The following is a 17,673-nucleotide window of genomic DNA, read 5'->3' on the forward strand; positions in this document are numbered from 1 at the left end:
CCCCCCTGGCTCTTCACTAGTCTTACCACTGCTTCTCAGTCACCTTTCCTGGCTGTTCTTCCTCAGCCTGAGCTCTACATATTGAATGGCTTCAGCATCCCATTTTTAGCTCTCTTCTCTTAACTTGCTATCATTTAAATACTAAATATTTAACATCTACATGCCAGTGGCCTCTAGATCCATAACTCTCCCTTGACCCATGCCCTGACCTCTAGGCTATATATCAAATTGTCTGCTGGACATCTCCACTGTGATAATTTGTAGGCCCGGATTAGAACTCTTGATTCTTAGCTTCCACCCAACCTCCTCTGCTTTGCTGCTGGAAATCCTCCTCTTCCACCAGTCTTTCCCATCTTAGTTAATGGGCTTTCCATCCACCTAGTTGCTTAGGGTCCCCCGAACTTGGAGTCACTCGACGTATGGCCTTACCATAACACATATTGTGAGTTCACTTCTACCCCACCCCACACAAGTGGCTGTTGGTTTTCGTTATAAACCTCATGGTGGTAAGATTTGCCTCCAAATGCACATGAATTGTTGAGACAAAAATAAATATTAAATTAAAAAAATTGATTTTCTGGAGATCGTCTCTTGATTCCTTTCCAGAAATTAACTCCCAAGTTGTCCAGAAGAGCCTTGTTTTCTTCAGTTTGCACGCACGTTGCAATCTGTTTTTCACATCTTCCAAAAGAGTTTTCACATTCTCTCGCCTTTCAGACCAAGCTGCTGTGGATTAGGTACACAAATACATGTCCTCATGTATCTGTCATAATAGTGAAAATGACAGTAACGATAAAAATAATAGTATTCCTACTGCTAGTAGGACTCAACAGCATCTATTCAACCTTGCCATGCACTGTAATAAACACTGTATTCACTGCTGGTTTAAACCTCACAGTGGCCCTCTGGGGTGGATACTGTCATTGCCTTCATTTTTGACCCGCTTAAGGTCACACAGATGGGAAGTGGCAGAGAACCCAGATGTGAACTTATTTCTGCTGGACTCCAAAGCCCATGTTTTTAACCGAAAGTAATTTAGAACACTGCACCACTGAACAAAAGTCGTTGCAGCTTCTAGTTCATAGAATATTTTGGCTGACCACACTCAAGAAGACATAAAGAATAGAGCCCTAGAAAGGTGGTGTAGTTTAATGAATCGATCCTATTTATCTACCTTCCATAGGACTCAAGGTGTATTCTTATGTAATTTTATCTGGGAGGGCTGCCCAAAAATTGCCGTTCATTTCATTTTCTCCCCTTCTCAGTCTCTCCGATGGTCACCTTCACTGACATCAGAAGTATAAAGAGAGAAACTAGGGAGAAACATGCACTGAACAGGAAAACAAAAAGAATTATTAGAATTATTATTATTATTTCCCGGAGAGAACCATTCTTTGCAGCCCTTTCAAATATTTGTTTCTTTTTGGATTTGATAGTGAGAGTACCACACAAGCATGAATGAAAACAGAAAGATATCGAATCAGTCAGGATAAGCCAGGTTATGCTGTGGTAACAAGAACCTCAAAATCTCAGTAACTTAAAAACAAAGGATTATTCTCATTCATGACACATGCTCATCCATGGTCACATCAATGGCTTTTTTTATTCAGCATCAGTTTGTACCCCTATCTCTTCCTTCTGGTCACAGGCCCATTTTTTGGTCTTTCTGTAGAAACTACCCCAAGGAAAATCTGAACACAGAAGTTCTCTGAACTATTGGTTTTGTTTGAGGCTCTAAGTGCTTCCCTGCAAAGCTGATTACCCCCCAGTGCCTTCTTCACTTGGGATCTGGACCATCTTGTGGTTGAAATAGTCTAATATGTATTTCTTGGAAATATCTTTGGCTCTGAGAGTTCCCCCAAGTGAGACAGTATTCTCTAGTTTCAAGCAAGGGTTTTGGAAGCAGATGGGAGTCTGAGGTGCCTTTGTCATACTAATTGTGTGACATTGTGCAATGTCTTAACCTCTCTTTCAGCTCTAGTTTCCTTATTTGAACTAGGTTGTCATTCATTATTTGAACAGGGGGAAGTAATTGGATTTGAGGGAAGGCAGGAGATAATATTAGTAGAAATTGTTGATGAATTGGGTGAGGCAGAGGGAGGAGGCAGGATGACTACCAGGTTTCTATCTCAGGCAACTGGGTGGTGATGCCTTTAATTCAGGAGGAGATAAGAGAAATGATGTGTGTGTGTGTGTGTGTGTGTGTGTGTGTGTGTGTGTGTGTGACAGAGAGAGAGAGAGAGAACCACACAGAGAGATGGACATACAGAGAAAGATGTCAAATGTCAATTTTGGACATGAGGATCTGAGGTGCTTTGTTGATAGATATATAAGTGGAAATTTTGAGTTGAAGTTTTATTTTATTATTTAATTTCAAAAAAAAATTTAAAAATGTTTATTTATTTATTTTTAAAAATTTTTTATGTTTATTTCTGAGACAGAGAGACCCATGAGTGGGGGAGGGGCAGAGAGAGGGAGACACAGAATCCGAAGCAGGCTCCAGGCTCTGAGCTGCCAGCACAGAGCCCAATGTGGGGCTCAAACCCATGAACCGTGGGATCGTGACCTGAGCCAAAGTCAGACGCTTAACCGACTGAGCCACCCAGGCGCCCCATGAAGTTTTAATGATATCTAGGACAGAGGTTTGGACTGATTAATAGAGACTTCAGAGTCCTTTGCGTAAAAGAGATAATTGGAGCTATAGTAGTAGATGATATATACTTCTGAAAATGAGGAGACAAGAGAGCCTAGGGTGAGGGTTGAGAAATTTTCTCCATAATAGCCTCATAGACAGGGTAGAAGATTCTTCAAAGCGAGTTTGCTCTTACGATACCACAATTTTCCTCTTACATTTCTGGAGATCCTTTTTCTATCAGTGAAGGAAACGATTATGTTGTTTGCTTAGAGTAGGGAGGCAGGCTCTGATAGAGGTCCTCAATAGAGATCCCTAGGTTTAAAATAATGGCCAAGGAAAGTAGGAAGGACAGTTGATCAAGTGAAAGGATTGAGGAGATGTATTGAAGTTCTAAAATCAGATGCCATATGTTTGTCATGACAATAATCTGAGTGGTTATAACATTTTCTTCAGGAGTGTTCTGCTTTGAGGTACCAGGATGACATTGACCCTATGTTGGGAGTTGGCCCGATAAATGCAATACAGGGAGATACATGCATGGATTTGAGGACACTGGTGGTGAGTGGTTCATATGCCCAACTGTTTGTAGTTTCTTTAGAGGAAGGCTGAGAGACTGTGGGGGAAATTAAGACTCAGGAACTGAAGGACTCAGTGAGTTTGAGGACTAGGTGTGTGCAAGGGAGGATCCTGAAAGGCATCTGGGTCAGAGAATGCAATGTTTGCAGTTAAGATTTTGGGTGTGGAGCCATTCTTGGTGATGACAAAGTTCAGGATGTTTCCCTGGCAGTGTGGGGGAGTCTAAGCTGAGTGAAAGCGAGATTTGTTATTGTGTATTTGAGGTCAAGGAACAGTTGATTGAAGGTGTTGGGTGGATTGCCCGCAGAGATACTGAAGTTTTCTAGATGTGGGCAGGAGTGGGGTTGAGGAGGAAAGAGGAGTGTCCTGTCCTAACGAATGTAACCAGAAGGTCAGCAGATGATAGAAACGTAGAATTGTACGTGGTAGTATAGTCAGATGGCATGGATACCAGAGTGGAACTCTGGTGGTTCTAAAGTAGATCAAAGAGCTCATAGCTTGTCACTCCTACCCTTAGTTCTATGGGAGGTGAAATACATAGCATAATGTGGGGAGATGCTTTGCTTTTAAGTTTTTTTTTTCCTTTTACATAAAGTGAGGAGATTCCCGAAGGCATAGTGGTTGGAAGAGAGAAGCCAGAGAGAGGAAGTGCAGAAATTAAGGGGTTAAGAACCGGGGAGGTAGACTGGCCTTCTTCTGGCATAGGAGGATTATAGGAGTGGAAACCTTGATTGAAATTAATTGACCACAGATATTCCAAAGACGGAGTGAGTCATTTGGTGACAAAGATGTCTGAAGGTCTGAGGTGGGATCTGGCCCAGTCATGTGTGGGTGGGCTCACTGTGTGGGAACTGGGGTCATGAAGGATGTGAGCATGGTCTGTCTCCTGTGTGCAGGGTGGAGGGATCAGGCCTCTTATCCCTGGGGTGGTCTCATGATGTGATGAGTGGCCACATGCAAGATAGTTTTCACTTAACATCTCATCTCTAGCCTCATGATAAAGCCGAAAGGCGGCCACAGCGATAAGGATAATAAAATATCTGCCTTTCTTCCATCCCTGGAGCTGAGAAGATTCAGTGAAGTCATTTGTGGAAAAGCACTTTAAAAACTGTAATTGCTAGATGTATGTTAAGTTTTATTGTTACCCACATCTTTGATGTATTTCTCTGTGTGCTCATCTGTGTATGTGTAACATATTCCCTAGGATAATAAGAGCTTCCCGTTGATAAAGCCAAGATTCTTTATTTATAGCGTTGGGCTGGCACCTGGGCTGATTCTCTTTGGTGATTATGTAGTCTTGATGTGGACTGGCATCTTTCCCTGGAGTTGGTCCCCCTCAGCAGCTTCTCATGGCCAGAAGCTCCATCTCTGTATCTTTCTGTTACAAAGCCTGGATTTCCTTCTAGACCACCCACCAAGTTCCTTGCTCCAGGCTTAAGAACGCCTCCAGCTCCTGGCTCATTTGCAGAGCTGAGCTGACTGGCATGCCTTAAGCCAAGATTGCCAGGTTCCCCTGGATGAGTTGACAGAAGACATCCTCAGGAAAGTGGTGCTAGACTCTGAGAATTGCAGTTTGAAACTGTCTAAAATCTTTCACGGAGACAGGCAGCTTTGATTCTAACCAAGAGAAAGGCATTCCTTTCTGAGTATTTCCTAGCTCCCTTTGAAATTGAACTGAGACTGTACTCGAGTTTTTAGATGTTGGATATTCTTGGAAGGGGAAAGGCAGCTTCTGTGGTGGAATAGACTTTTTAAAGGGTAATTTCCAAGCAGGTTCATTAGCTTTGTTCTATCATCACTTTCCTACAGATGGTGATTTTGTTTTCCTTTCACGGCCTGGGACATGGAGGCTGTTTTTCTGCAGAAACCACATGCCTTAGAGTAATGGGGTGCACCTATCTCTGTCGTGCAGCGCGATACGACACGCTTGGTAAACGAGGAAGAAGTGCCCAGATTATTTTTAGTAAAATGTGATTTCATCTCGAGAGAAGAAAACTCGGTTATATGTTCCCTTTTCTCTCTTAGCTTACAACATTATGTGATGTATGTATTCTATGCTGGGTGGGCTCATACCCCTGCCTCTTCATTCTGGAATAAGGGCCATTTTGGGCCTTCAGGTAGAAACTGCCTTGGAGAATCGCCCAGAGACAGAAGTTCTTTGAACTGTCACTGATTTTGTCTGAGGCTTTGAATCCTCCCCTGGAAGGCTGGTGACCTCCCAGTGCCTTCTTTCTCAGATTGCTCATGTTGACTTCTCTCCAGAAATTCTGATTTTATCCATTTGAATCTCCCCTGACTTCCTTTACAGCACCATCTGGGTGGCGAAGAGTTGACATTTACTAGGTAAACATTAATGTGTTTAAAATTCTCGTTCAACTTACATTTTCTGCCTTGGTAATGCTGCTCTTCTGGCTTCTTGAGAATTCCCCAAACTCTATGCTTATCCTTTATCACGTCACTCCAAACTGCCTGGGGCGTTCCCCTCAAAGCATAGGGATTTGGGAGGTGAGGATTTTTGTTAAAGTCTCCTTCTCTAGAATCAGCTTTGGAAGAAAGCTGATCCCAGTTTCCAAGGATGCACAGAATTTTTTTTTTTCAATGTTTATTTATTTTTGGGACAGAGAGAGACAGAGCATGAACGGGGGAGGGGCAGAGAGAGAGGGAGACACAGAATCGGAAACAGGCTCCAGGCTCTGAGCCATCAGCCCAGAGCCTGACGCGGGGCTCGAACTCACGGACCGCGAGATCGTGACCTGGCTGAAGTCGGACGCTTAACCGACTGCGCCACCCAGGCGCCCCTTGGATGCACAGAATTTTTGAATCCTCCTTTTTTTTGTAAGTCAGGGAAAATTTAGCATGAGTGTTCCTTGTGGAATGGTACAGGCTGTTATGTTCAGACAGATCGTAGCATGGATTTTTCTTACTATAAACAGACAGATGTATAGTGCATCTTTTATTTAGGAGACTGGACTTAATCATTGCCATCTTCAGTACTTAGTGGTGTTGCCAAAACGGTGTGGTCAGAATGAGGGAGGGAATAAATGAAGCTTCAGAGAAAACATGAGCTGGGTTGAGTCATGTAAGCAAGTATCTCAACTTTCTCACCTAACGCACCACTGAAGTGTGTTCCTGCGATCACAGAGTGCCGATTTAAAAAGAAACTGAAAAAGGGGCGCCTGGGTAACTCAGTTGGTTACGTGTCTGATGCTTGGTTTCGGCTCCGGGTCACGATCTCACCGTCTGTGAGTTTGGGCCCACACCGGGCTCTGTGCTGACAGTGTGGAACCTGCTTGAGATTCTCTCTCTCCCGCACTCTCTGCCCCTTCCCCACTCACTCTCTCTGTCTCTCTCTCTCAAAAATAAAGTTAAAAAATTTTAAAACGAAAATAAAAAGAAACTGAAAAGGATGAACACACACAAGCAGCCACGTGTCTAGGAAGGATGTAGAGACGTGAGATACGAAGGCAGGCTAAAGCATCTCTGGCCACAGAGTTCTCCGTGCTGGCCACAGGAGTTCCATAATACTTATTGATTGGATTGTTTTTTGAAAGACTACAATGATCTACCGAGAAAGGAGCCTAAAATGTCTTATAAATCTTAAATAAGAAGAAACAGGCTTTAATGTTCCATATTCAGCTATAAAACACAAGTCCAAAAGCCGGCTGTATGTTGGGGTCCAGATGAAGAAGGTAAAAGGAGTCAGTGGAGATGGGCAAGTGTCCAGAATCTGTTTCTATTCTCCTTTTCTTCATTCTTCCCAAACTGAATCAGACTACTCCACAGTCCTGTTTTCCTGTTCACACCTGTGAAGACAGTAGGGTCCCGGCCCTCATGGACCTTATAGTCAGTCAAGGAAGGCAAACATTGAACAAATAACTGTAGGTGTGAAAAGGGTCAGGGAAGGAAAAGTTCAGGATGCACGGGGGTGTAATTGAATTCAAGAGATCACGGGAGGTATTCCTGAGGAACTGTGAGCTGAAGGAAAAGAAAATTTGATTAGGTGACACTGGGGAATCAGGCAGGGAGTGGGAGAAGGATATTCTAGGCAGATACGACAGAATGCACAAACTTGGATTTGAGAAAGTGTGGTTCATTCAAAGAACCTGAAAGGTGGGGTTTTAGAGCATAATTGTATGTTTTAGGGACAAAATGGGAGTCAGTAATGTTCTAGTTTGGAGGAACTAAAGTTCATTGATTCATTGATTGAATCATTACTGTTTATCAAATGATTGCTATGTTTCAGGCATTGCATGTGGCCCTGAGGATGTAAAGTTGAATAAGGATGTTCCTGCCTTTCAAATGCCAATAATCCTTGGAGAAGATATGCAAACATGTGAACACTATACAATATGATATGCATGCCCTTCAAGGTAACTGAGAAGGTTTAAGTACAATCGAGTGGTCAGTTTCACTTGAGGGGAGGGCTGTAATCAGGGAAGATTTCCCAGGGAAAAGTTTGGTGCAGTGGGTATAAACACTTTTCGGAGAGATAAGGAAGAATCAAGGCATCTAAGACAGAGGGAAGACTGTGTACAAGGGCAGAGGGACCTGTGACGACAGAGTACAGGGAAGAAGCTACAGTCGGGCAGAACTAAAGCGTGGGGCACATGATGAAGTGCCTGTTATTTGTCATGGCAATGGCAGTAGGAGTCTAAGTTTCCTCCAAACAGTTAACTTATTCTTATACCCTAAGATAGACATTAACAGAAGCTCACAGAACCAGAAATCAATGCACATGTAAGTGACTTAAAAGGTATTTTGTCCAGTGTAGTTGTTGACTTTGCCTGACCCAAAGGACTTGAGTTGGGAGCACATAGGCCTAGAGTAGCTGACAGCCATCTTGTGACACACGGGGCCTGAAAGCAGAGCCAGTTTATAGGAACATAAGAGAGAGATGGGAGAAAATTAGATCCTGGTGACGTTATTCAAGCCGCTGGATTAAGCCACACCTGAAACAGGTGCATTTCTAAATTCTTCAGTTACAAGAGATAAGTCAGTTTGCATTTTTTGCTGAAGTCAGTTTGATACATATATATATATAATATATATGTATAAATGTACATATATATGTACCTATAAATTATATGCATGTATATATTTTTGGTCATTTGCAACCTAATAGATATATTTGGCCTCTTAATTTACAGTTCAGGAGACTAATTTTTAGTACGCTAAAGTGACTCACTATCAAGTGGTTAGTCAAAAACTGAGACTAAAACTGAGGTCTCTTGACTCAGAGGCCAGATTTAGGAATATCCAGCATTTAAAAAGCATATGCTTGTGAAGACCTAAATATACATGTATCTAGAGATCTGTTTTGAGGGAACCACATATTTGAGAGTGTGACTGAGTTTAGTTTTAAAATGACATTTCCAAGTGACAACATTGCAGAAAGAGCATCGCTTCATGGTCTACTTGCCACTAATCATCATTGTGACCTTGGGTGTATCTCTGGGCCTGAGTTGCTCATGGGATGTAATTATCTTTAATTCCTCTTCCATTTCTATGATTTGAAGAAGAAGTACACTCAATGTTCGATTACCCATGGTGGATCTTACATATTCCTACATACTCTGGGCTAACCTTCCTTCTGGATTATTTTTGATATTATTGGGTTCAATGCCACAAATATTTACTGAACACTGATCATGGGCTAGGGGTTGCAAAAGAGAGTAGTTATTTCTAGTCAGTATTACTTACATACTTTTGTATTCTCAGATGCAATTTGATATTGTTTGTAGCCCCAAACAATCCAGGGAACGTGTGATCCCAAACAAGAGCAGGGTTAGAGAGAGGGCTCGGCTTGACTCTGTGCATCAGTAGGAGAAGTGAGACTGTTGTCGGCACTCAGAGGGAGGCACAGAGCAGAGTCCTGAGGAACACAGGCAAGTTGGAAATACATTTCCGTCTGAAACAGAATTGGGGTTGAATCATAAGTCTTTAGAAGATCAACACCATACCTATCACTGTGGATACCTTTGGGTCCTTTAAAAAAATTTTTTTTAACGTTTATTTGTTATTGAGAGAGAGAGAGAGAGACAGAGCATGAGCAGGGGAGGGGCAGAGAGAGAGGGAGACACAGAATCCGAAGCAGGCTCCAGGCTCTGAGCTGTCAGCCCAAAGCCGGACGTGGGGCTCAAACTCACAAACCGTGAGATCATGACCTCAGCCGAAGTCAGACACTTAAGCGACTGAGCCACCCAGGAAACCCACCTCTGGGTCCTTTAAGAGTGGTTGTCTCCAAGTTTGGTAACAATTTACTAACAATTTTCTTTGTATGATATTATAAGCACTTAATTGGTTGATGAACTCTTTTGGATAATTTTTTTTTTGTCATATAGCAATTAATGTGATTCATCCAAGTAATTTTTTAGCTTGTAGTCCGTTTCTTAGCCTGTCCACAAACAGTTCTGTCAGCTGCACAGTGACCCGGAGTTCTGCAGCCCCACCTGAGTCTGGGGAAGGGGCAAAGACACTGGCTGGGCAGCTTGCTGGAGCCAGATGCTGTCTCCTCTCTAACTACGTTGGCCAGTGTAACCCTGCACACGTGATGTAAGTTCTTTAAGCCTTAGTTTTGTCATCAGTAAAATGGGAATAATGGTATCTCTCTCAAGGGATTGCCCAGCACAGAGCCTAAATAAATGTTATTAGATAATAGTGTATGAGTGGGGTTTCGTTTGAACTGTGGTCAAGTGAATTATTAGGTTCCAAAGAAAGAAAATGACAGTCGCACAAGACAGCCTAACTTGTAAGGTCAATATACAGAATGAAGACAAACCACAGTTTGATAATTTCACTTGGCCAGATGATAAAAGTCCCAGGTTGTCCCAGCTTAACTTACTACTGTGCTTTGTAACTCTACGAATGTTATTTAACCTCTCCAGATTTCTATATTTTCATAGCTAAATTGAACATAATATTGCAATCCTATTTTATAGAAACTAAAAGGAGATAGTGAATATTAAAGTCTTTGTGATAGAAAACATGAATGTGAAAGTTCATGTTAATATGGTACAATTAACCTTAAAAATTAATATGGTTACATACCTTTCCTTTTTTTTTTCACAATACACATTATTTTATATCCATTGGCCTCTGCCACTTATTAAAATAATTCTTTTCTCTGTTTATTTTATTTTATTTATTATTTAAAAAACAATTTTTTACATTTATTCATTTTTGAGAGACAAAGAGAGACAGGGCACAAGCAGGGGAGGGGCAGAGAGAGAGGGAGACACATAATCCGAAGCAGGCTCCAGGCTCTGAGCTGTCAGCACAGAGCCCAACGTGGGGCTTGAACTCACAAACCGTGAGATCATGACCTGAGCCGAAGTCGGACGCTTAACCAACTGAGCCACCCAGGCGCCCCATCTTTTCTCTGTTTATTAATTTCTGTGAGGCTAACACTGCCTTTGTACTTTATAAAAGGGTTCCAGAAAAGCAGTATTTGTCAAATGTTTCCAGCAAAAGAGTTAGAACCACTATACCGTTGAAAATTGATAACTATTGTCAACTTATTTTTTTCTACCAAGAAAATAATTGTTTCCTTCTAAGGAACTATTAATTTTTAGGACAATATTTTAACTATTCAAAAGATTATCTGGGACATGTGTCAAGCCTTTACTTTCTTCTGCTAAATATTTCTTTTTTTTTTTTTTAATATTTCTAATAGTATCTGTGCATCTAAGCTGGGAAACTGCAAAAATCCCCTAACATTTTCAGATCAAGCCACGTGTATTTAATATACACCACCTCAAAGAGGAAAATTACCATAGCACTCTGTAGTGAGGAGAGAACTGAGAGATTTCTAAGAATATATGGGTGTAACTTTCTGTTAACTGAGAGTGATTGACATTTCTTGGAAACCTGCCTCTGAAATAACCTGTTTGCAGCCCCTTAGTTTTGTTTGGTATAAAGGAAACTGTCGCTTACCCATTCAGCTACCAGAAGCTCTCTTTACCATCTTAACTGCCTATAGATATATTATATAAAATTTATGTTTGGGGCACCTGGGTGGCTCAGTCAGTTAAACTGTCCACCTTCAGCTCTGGTCATGATCTCACGGATCGTGAGATCTGTGTTGATAGCTCAGAGCCTGGAGCCTGCTTTGGATTCTTTGTCTCCCTCTCTCTTTGCCCCCCGCTCCTCAAAAATAAATAAGCATTAAAAATTTTTTTTTTAATTTGTTTATTTAATTTAGCTTTTTAAAAAACACATTCTTTCTGTTTCAACTTGAGAGTTGACTGAAATAAGACGATGTATGTAAAAGTAAACTGTGGTCTAGATCTAAACTCATTATACACAACTAGGGGATTTTAATAAAATTTGAGGTTTTGGAATTTTAAGATCCTGTTTCCAAAAGGAGGAGTTTTGTTTCATCTCGTATGCTTGGCCAAAGAGCAACTATATGATACTGATAAAAACAGTAGTCCCAAAGAAGAAACAAGACTTAGAAGAAAAAGTCAAGCCGAATTGATTTTGTCTGCAGAACCTGGTTTAAAGGGGATTTTGAAATTATCACTAGATATGATCTTTGATGAAAGAGGTTGGGGAGGGAGGTTTGCGTAAAGCACTTGAGAAACCTACCTGGTCACTTTGGGATACACAGCACACTCGAAGTCTAAACCTCAGACTTCATATACTTGTTTCCTTTTGCCTCCCCAGTAAAGTCTTCATCCATCCCAAGACTCTTAATATGTTGCTCAGGCAGATACCACTGCTGGAAGCTGGAAGCTGGAAGCTGGCAGTGGAGTGGGGTGGGGAATGAGTTTGGGGGATCGTTTTTGCTTTTCTTGGGCTTTACTGGATATCTGTGCTTCCCTATTTCCTGCCCCCCACCTCCCCCACCATCCTCAGCTCCGAGTTCAGAGAGAGGATCTGCACTCTCTGTGGGCCGTGGCTCAGAGAAAGTGTTATCTGGTCTCCTAAAGCATGTGGATCAGTTCACCATGAAATTTCATAGGCTCCAGTCCGCACATTAGACTTTCATCTGGTCTGCCACTGACATTCTAGACCATTGTTCCTCCATTTCATAGGCACGCTGTTGGTGGTAAAAGAGAGGATTTTAGATGCTACATGGATAAATCTTTTATTTTTATTGTTATATAGTTAAAAATATTTTTTTAACGTTTTATTTTATTAGAGACAGACACAGAGCATGAGCAGGGGAGGGGCAGAGAGAGAGGGAGACCCAGAATTCAAAGGAGGCTCCAGGCTCCAAGCTGGCAGCACAGAGCCTGATGTGGGGCTTGAACCCACGAACACGAGACCATGATCTGAGCCGAAGCCAGAAGGTGAACTGACTGAGCCACTCAGGTGCCCCTTGATTGTTATGTATTTTTAATGCATAGGAAAAACATTCGTTTCCATTGATGCAATGATATAAAGTTTCTGTAATGTCTTTAATTCTTCTTCATTTTAAAATTTTTATTTTTTATTTTAGAGAGAGAGAGAGAGAGAGAGAGAGCACAAGCAGAGGAGGGGGCAGAGAGAGAGAGAGAGAGAGAGAGAGAGAGAGAGAGAGAGAGAGAAAGAACCCCAAGCAGGCTCCACAATTAGCATGGAGCCTGATGTGGGGTTCAATCCCATGACCCTGGGATCATGACCTGAGACAAAATCAAGAGTTGGATGCTTCATGGACTGAGCCACCCGGGCACCCCTAATTCTTCTTTAAATGCATTTATTTACATTACAAGTGTGTGTTGATTTAAAGACAAACATTAAAAGAGTTCTGGAGGATCTCAGGTGTGGCAGAAAACATGAAGGTGGCATGTGAATGGGTGAGGTTAGCTAAGCACTGTAGTAGACCCTAGGCTAGCTCCTTGCTTCTTTCCAGGCCCACAAACTAGTTAGACTCCAGAGTCAGGATGTCCTTTGCAGGTTGGCCTTTACCTTGAGAATGTCTTGCAATGATGGGGAAACACACCTCAGCAGGTTCTAGGGGACCTTTAACCTAGAGAGTGGTGAAGAATATGAAAGGAGGAGGCACAGGAAATGACTGAAATAGAGAAAAGGACATTTTGACTTAACAGTTGGATTTGTGAAGGTTTCCTGAAAGAGAGAAGCCTCAGTTGACTAGCAGGAGCTAGCCAGGCGAAGAAGAAGAGGGAAGAAATGATGTATTCTACTCTCATTTCTTAAACCATGAATGCAAATTTTGAGCTCTTCGTTAATTTGAGAGAGATGGGAAGGGCCAGGCTATCTGTAATTTCATTTCTGACACAGGCTTTCGAGTGTATGCAGTTTGGTATGCACCTCTTTTCCTGTGAAGGACAGAAGGAACAGGGTAACGGTCTTCTCTGTGACCAGTCCCACCAACGGCAACTAGGGCAATAGCAAAATAGGGCAACCACCTGAGGGATGGCCACGCGTCTGAAACAAAAGCAGAAAAGAGAAGGAATTTCTTCCTGTATTTAACATGTTCCAGAAGTGTCCCATTTCTTTGTTTGGGAGTATCTTCCCGCAGGGAAACTGTTTCTAAGAATGAGGCTCTGCTTAAATCTGGAGGGGACACAAGGAGAGAGCAATGCCGGGGATCTTGCTCTTCTTGGCAGTTTTTATCTTTTCTTCTTTTTAAAAAATCTATGTATTTATTTTGAGAGAGAGAGAGAGAGAGAGAGAGAGAGAGAGAGAGAGAGAGAGAGAATGAGTGGGCTAAGGGCAGAGCAAGAGGGAGAGAGAGAACACCAAACAAACTCCACACCATCAGTGCAGAGCCGGACGCGTGTGGACCTCAAGATTATGACCTGAGCCAAGATTAAGAGTCAGACACTTAACCGACTGAGCCACCCAGGTGCCCCTATATTTCCTTCTTTATCTTTCCTCCTTTTTTAAAAATTATTTTTGTTTAGTGCTTAGTTATTTTTGAGAGAGAGAGACAAGTGTGAGCAGGGGAGGGGCAGAGAGAGAGGAAGACACAGAATCCAAAACAGACTCGAGGCTCTGAGCTGTCAGCACAGAGCCAGATGTGGGGCTAGAACCCATGGACTGTGAGATCATGACCTGAGCCAAAGTTAGACACTTAACTGACTGAGCCGCCCGGGTGCCCCTATATTTCCTTCTTAAGGTATGCTTGATAGAAAAGTCAACTACTGGCAACCTCAGCTTGGAGGGGTTTGAGTTCTTTTTTGAACATGAACAAAGAAATACAAATAATATGCTCTTTCAGAGTAACGTAGAACAGGGATGTCTAATAGAAATATAAACTGAGCCACATTTATCCCTTAAAAAAACTATTTTAAACGTTTATTTTTTTGAGACAGAGAGAGACAGAGCATGAATGGGGGAGGGGCAGAGAGAGAGACACACACACACACAGTATCCTTAGCAGGCTCTAGGCTCTGAGTTGTCAGCCCAGAGCCCGATGTGGGGCTTGAACCCACGAACTGTGAGATCATGACCTGAGCCAAAGTTGGACACTTAACCGATTGAGCCACCCAGGCGCCCCTACATTCGTCATTTTTAATAAACATATTATAAAAATAAAAAGAAATAGGAAATTAATTTTAATAATATATATTATTTGACTCAATATATCTAAAATATTTTAATGTGTAATTAATATACAAAATGCTGAAATAGTTTTCATTTTTTTCATGAAATAATTTGATATTGGCAGCGTATTTTCCACTTATAGCATATGTTAATTAAGATGTTAAATTGTCACTGGGAATAATGTTTAAATTTTATAACATATGTGGTTGAAAAAGTAGACATATATCTAAAATGTTTCAAATATACTTAAAGTTTTCCAAAAACTGAATTGAATATTAGTTTAATATAAATAATTACATTTATTATTTCAATTAACTTAAGTTAAATGAAAATAAAATTTTATTTCTTCAGTTCCACTTAGCTATGTTTCAGGTGCTCAGTACTCCATGAGGCCGAGTGACAACCAGATTGGACCATAGGATAGGAGAAAAAAAAATGATTTTTTGGGGTCACTTTTAGCCCCTTTTCTTCTGTAATGATGACCAAGGTAGGAATGTCATAAGAAACCATATGTATGAAAACATATTGGACAAAGCTCAGAAAACCTCATTCTAGATCAAGATCTGTCATTAATCATGTTTTCCTCTCCTGTAATTCAAGGAGAATAGCACCTGTTCCTCTACCTTGTTGGTTTTTGCAGAAGATACTTTGAAAGTTTCATTGAGGGCCATAAATAATGGATTTATGGGGTTTGAATGGTCCTCAAATATCTTAACCAATGGTTCTTGATTGCTTGTCCACAGACCAAGCATGTGCTTTCCCCATGACATTCTCTTATAACCCTTTTCCCCAAATCTTTTTTTTTTTTAATGTTTTAAATGTTTTATTTATTCCAGGCTCTGAGCTGTCAGCACAGAGCTCGACGCAGGGCTTGAACTCAAAAGCTGTGATATCATGCCCTGAGCCGAAGTGGGACGCCCAACTGACTGAGCCACCCAGGCGCCCCTTACCAAATCTTTTTGTAACTGGGTTTAACAACTCCAGTTCCTCCGAAAAAATCCCCACCACCATCCCGTGTCATGACTTCAATTTCATTACTCTGGACCCTCTCTCCTGAACATGTTCTTGTTTGTATTATCCTTCATTATGATGGCTTGAGATGAATGTACTTAAGATAAGATTTGATAAGTGTGAGGCACAGTAGGGCGGTCATCTTCCTGATCTAGATACCACGCGTCTATTAATGCAGCCTCTTGCTTTTGTTATTTGCTTGCTTTTCAATTTTTTTGAAACCACAGTCTGTTGCTTCATATCAAGCTTATCAGTAACTGAAACCCCCATTTTCCTTCTTCCTGTACTTGTTTAATTTTGTTTTACTTTTTGAAATGCTTCACCTTTTTTTTTTTTTTTGATAAGAAAAGAAAGCTGATCTTGCCTCTATACCATTTGAGGCAGTTAGATTTCTTTTTACCCCATCCAACATTTTCAACCATATTGTATTCAGTTTGAACAGAGGGTGTCAGGGGCTGAAGGGTTTTAGGTAAGTACCTCTCAAAACTTTAATGAACACATGTCTACGCTGTAGCTCTTACTAAAATGCAAATTCTGATTCAGTAGATCTGGGGTAATGTCCAAGATTTTACATGAGCAAGCTCCCATGGACTACATTTTGAATAACAAATTCTTAGGGTATCTGAAGATTTTTTTTTTTTTAAACCACCGATCCTCCTTCCACATTTTCTTCATTATCACAAGAATATACATTTTCTCACTGTAAAACAGCTCTCTGAGATCCTTTAAAATCTTAGCTGGGGCTTATGTATGTAGAATTTTGAAATTCTCATTTCCTTAAGGGAAGAGGAGCCATGTATACCCTTCTTTTGGGTTTCCTCATAGTCTGATAGGATGAAGACTATTTATCACGGTGTCCATTTTTATTGAGTTTGTTTGGCTCCCCAACAAGAGCTAGGGAAACCTTAGGGAAGGCGGTGTCCACCAAGGCAGTTGTCAATCTCTGGAAAATATTTTTCTGATTGGTCTTGTTTCGTATTTTAACTTTATTTTCCTCAGTTCTGATTCATTTTGTCAAAATTAAAAAGAAGTCAATGCGAAACGTAAAATGTGCGAGATCATTTAATTTCGCTGGAAGGTGGAAGAGAGAGGAAGGCTGAGAGAGGGTGAGGAAACGATTTGTGGAGAAGTGAATTTAGTCCTGTTGGAAGGTTTGGGGCCCCTCAGTGCCACTTATACTCCCAGATGCAGACCCAAAGTGAAGTAAAATTGAGGTGCTTCTGGGGCGCCTGGGTGGCTCAGTCGGTTAAGCGTCCGACTTCGGCTCAGGTCGTGATCTGGCGATTGGTGGGTTTGAGCCCCGCGTGGGGCTCTGTGCTGACAGCTCAGAGCCTGGAGCCTGCTTCGGATTCTGTGTCTCCCTCTCTCTCTGCCCCTCCCATGCTCATGCTCTGTCTCTCTCTGTCTCTCAATAATAAATAAATGTTAAAAAACATTTTTTTTTAAATTGAGGTGCTTCTTTATTTTTGAGAATAGAAATTTGTTCCAGGTTTTTTTTTTTTCTCTTCTCTTGACTTCTTTATCATCCATCAATCTATATTCCCCTTAGATGTCCCTGTCCCTCCTCTACCGTTACAGCTTTTTCCTTCTTCATCTTCTTGGGTTCATCTGGCTTCATATTGCACTCGTCACACTGTTTTGAGATTTTATGCTTCTTGAAGTGTCTTTCTAGTAATCCAGATAGCCCTCAGTTGAGACCTTTAATGTGGTTTCAGTACAGTCATATGGAGCAGCACTGTTTTACAGAAATGAATTTGACTGAATCTGCCTGTTCCCCAAAGCAGGGCTGACAGGAGGTAGAAAAAAAAAAAAAAACTAGGTGTACTTCTGAAAGTGTGGTAGTATTACAGTCTGAAAGTGTGGTAGTATTTTGTGCTCTTCACTAAATCTCAGAGGTAGTGTTGAGTGAATAATCACAGAAGGTATGAGATATTAAGGAGTCCCAGTCTGGCTGGCTT

The 17,673-nt window shown here is 41.4% G+C and overlaps 1 long non-coding RNA gene across 12 annotated transcripts in view; it reads left to right on the forward strand.

Moving 5' to 3' along the window:
• The window catches only part of LOC102901148, a 147,604-nt gene that overhangs the window by 4,905 nt on the left and 125,026 nt on the right, over window positions 1-17,673 (forward strand). For 10 of the 12 annotated variants that reach the window (XR_006588575.1, XR_006588577.1, XR_006588583.1 and 7 more), the window contains one exon: window positions 7,455-9,763. This is a non-coding gene — a long non-coding RNA (uncharacterized LOC102901148). The remainder of the gene's footprint in view (window positions 1-7,454; window positions 9,764-17,673) is intronic. The other 2 variants (XR_006588578.1, XR_006588581.1) reach the window with 2 other exon arrangements.

This window comes from Felis catus, chromosome D4 (genome assembly GCF_018350175.1).
Source record: "Felis catus isolate Fca126 chromosome D4, F.catus_Fca126_mat1.0, whole genome shotgun sequence".
NCBI lineage: Eukaryota > Metazoa > Chordata > Mammalia > Carnivora > Felidae > Felis > Felis catus.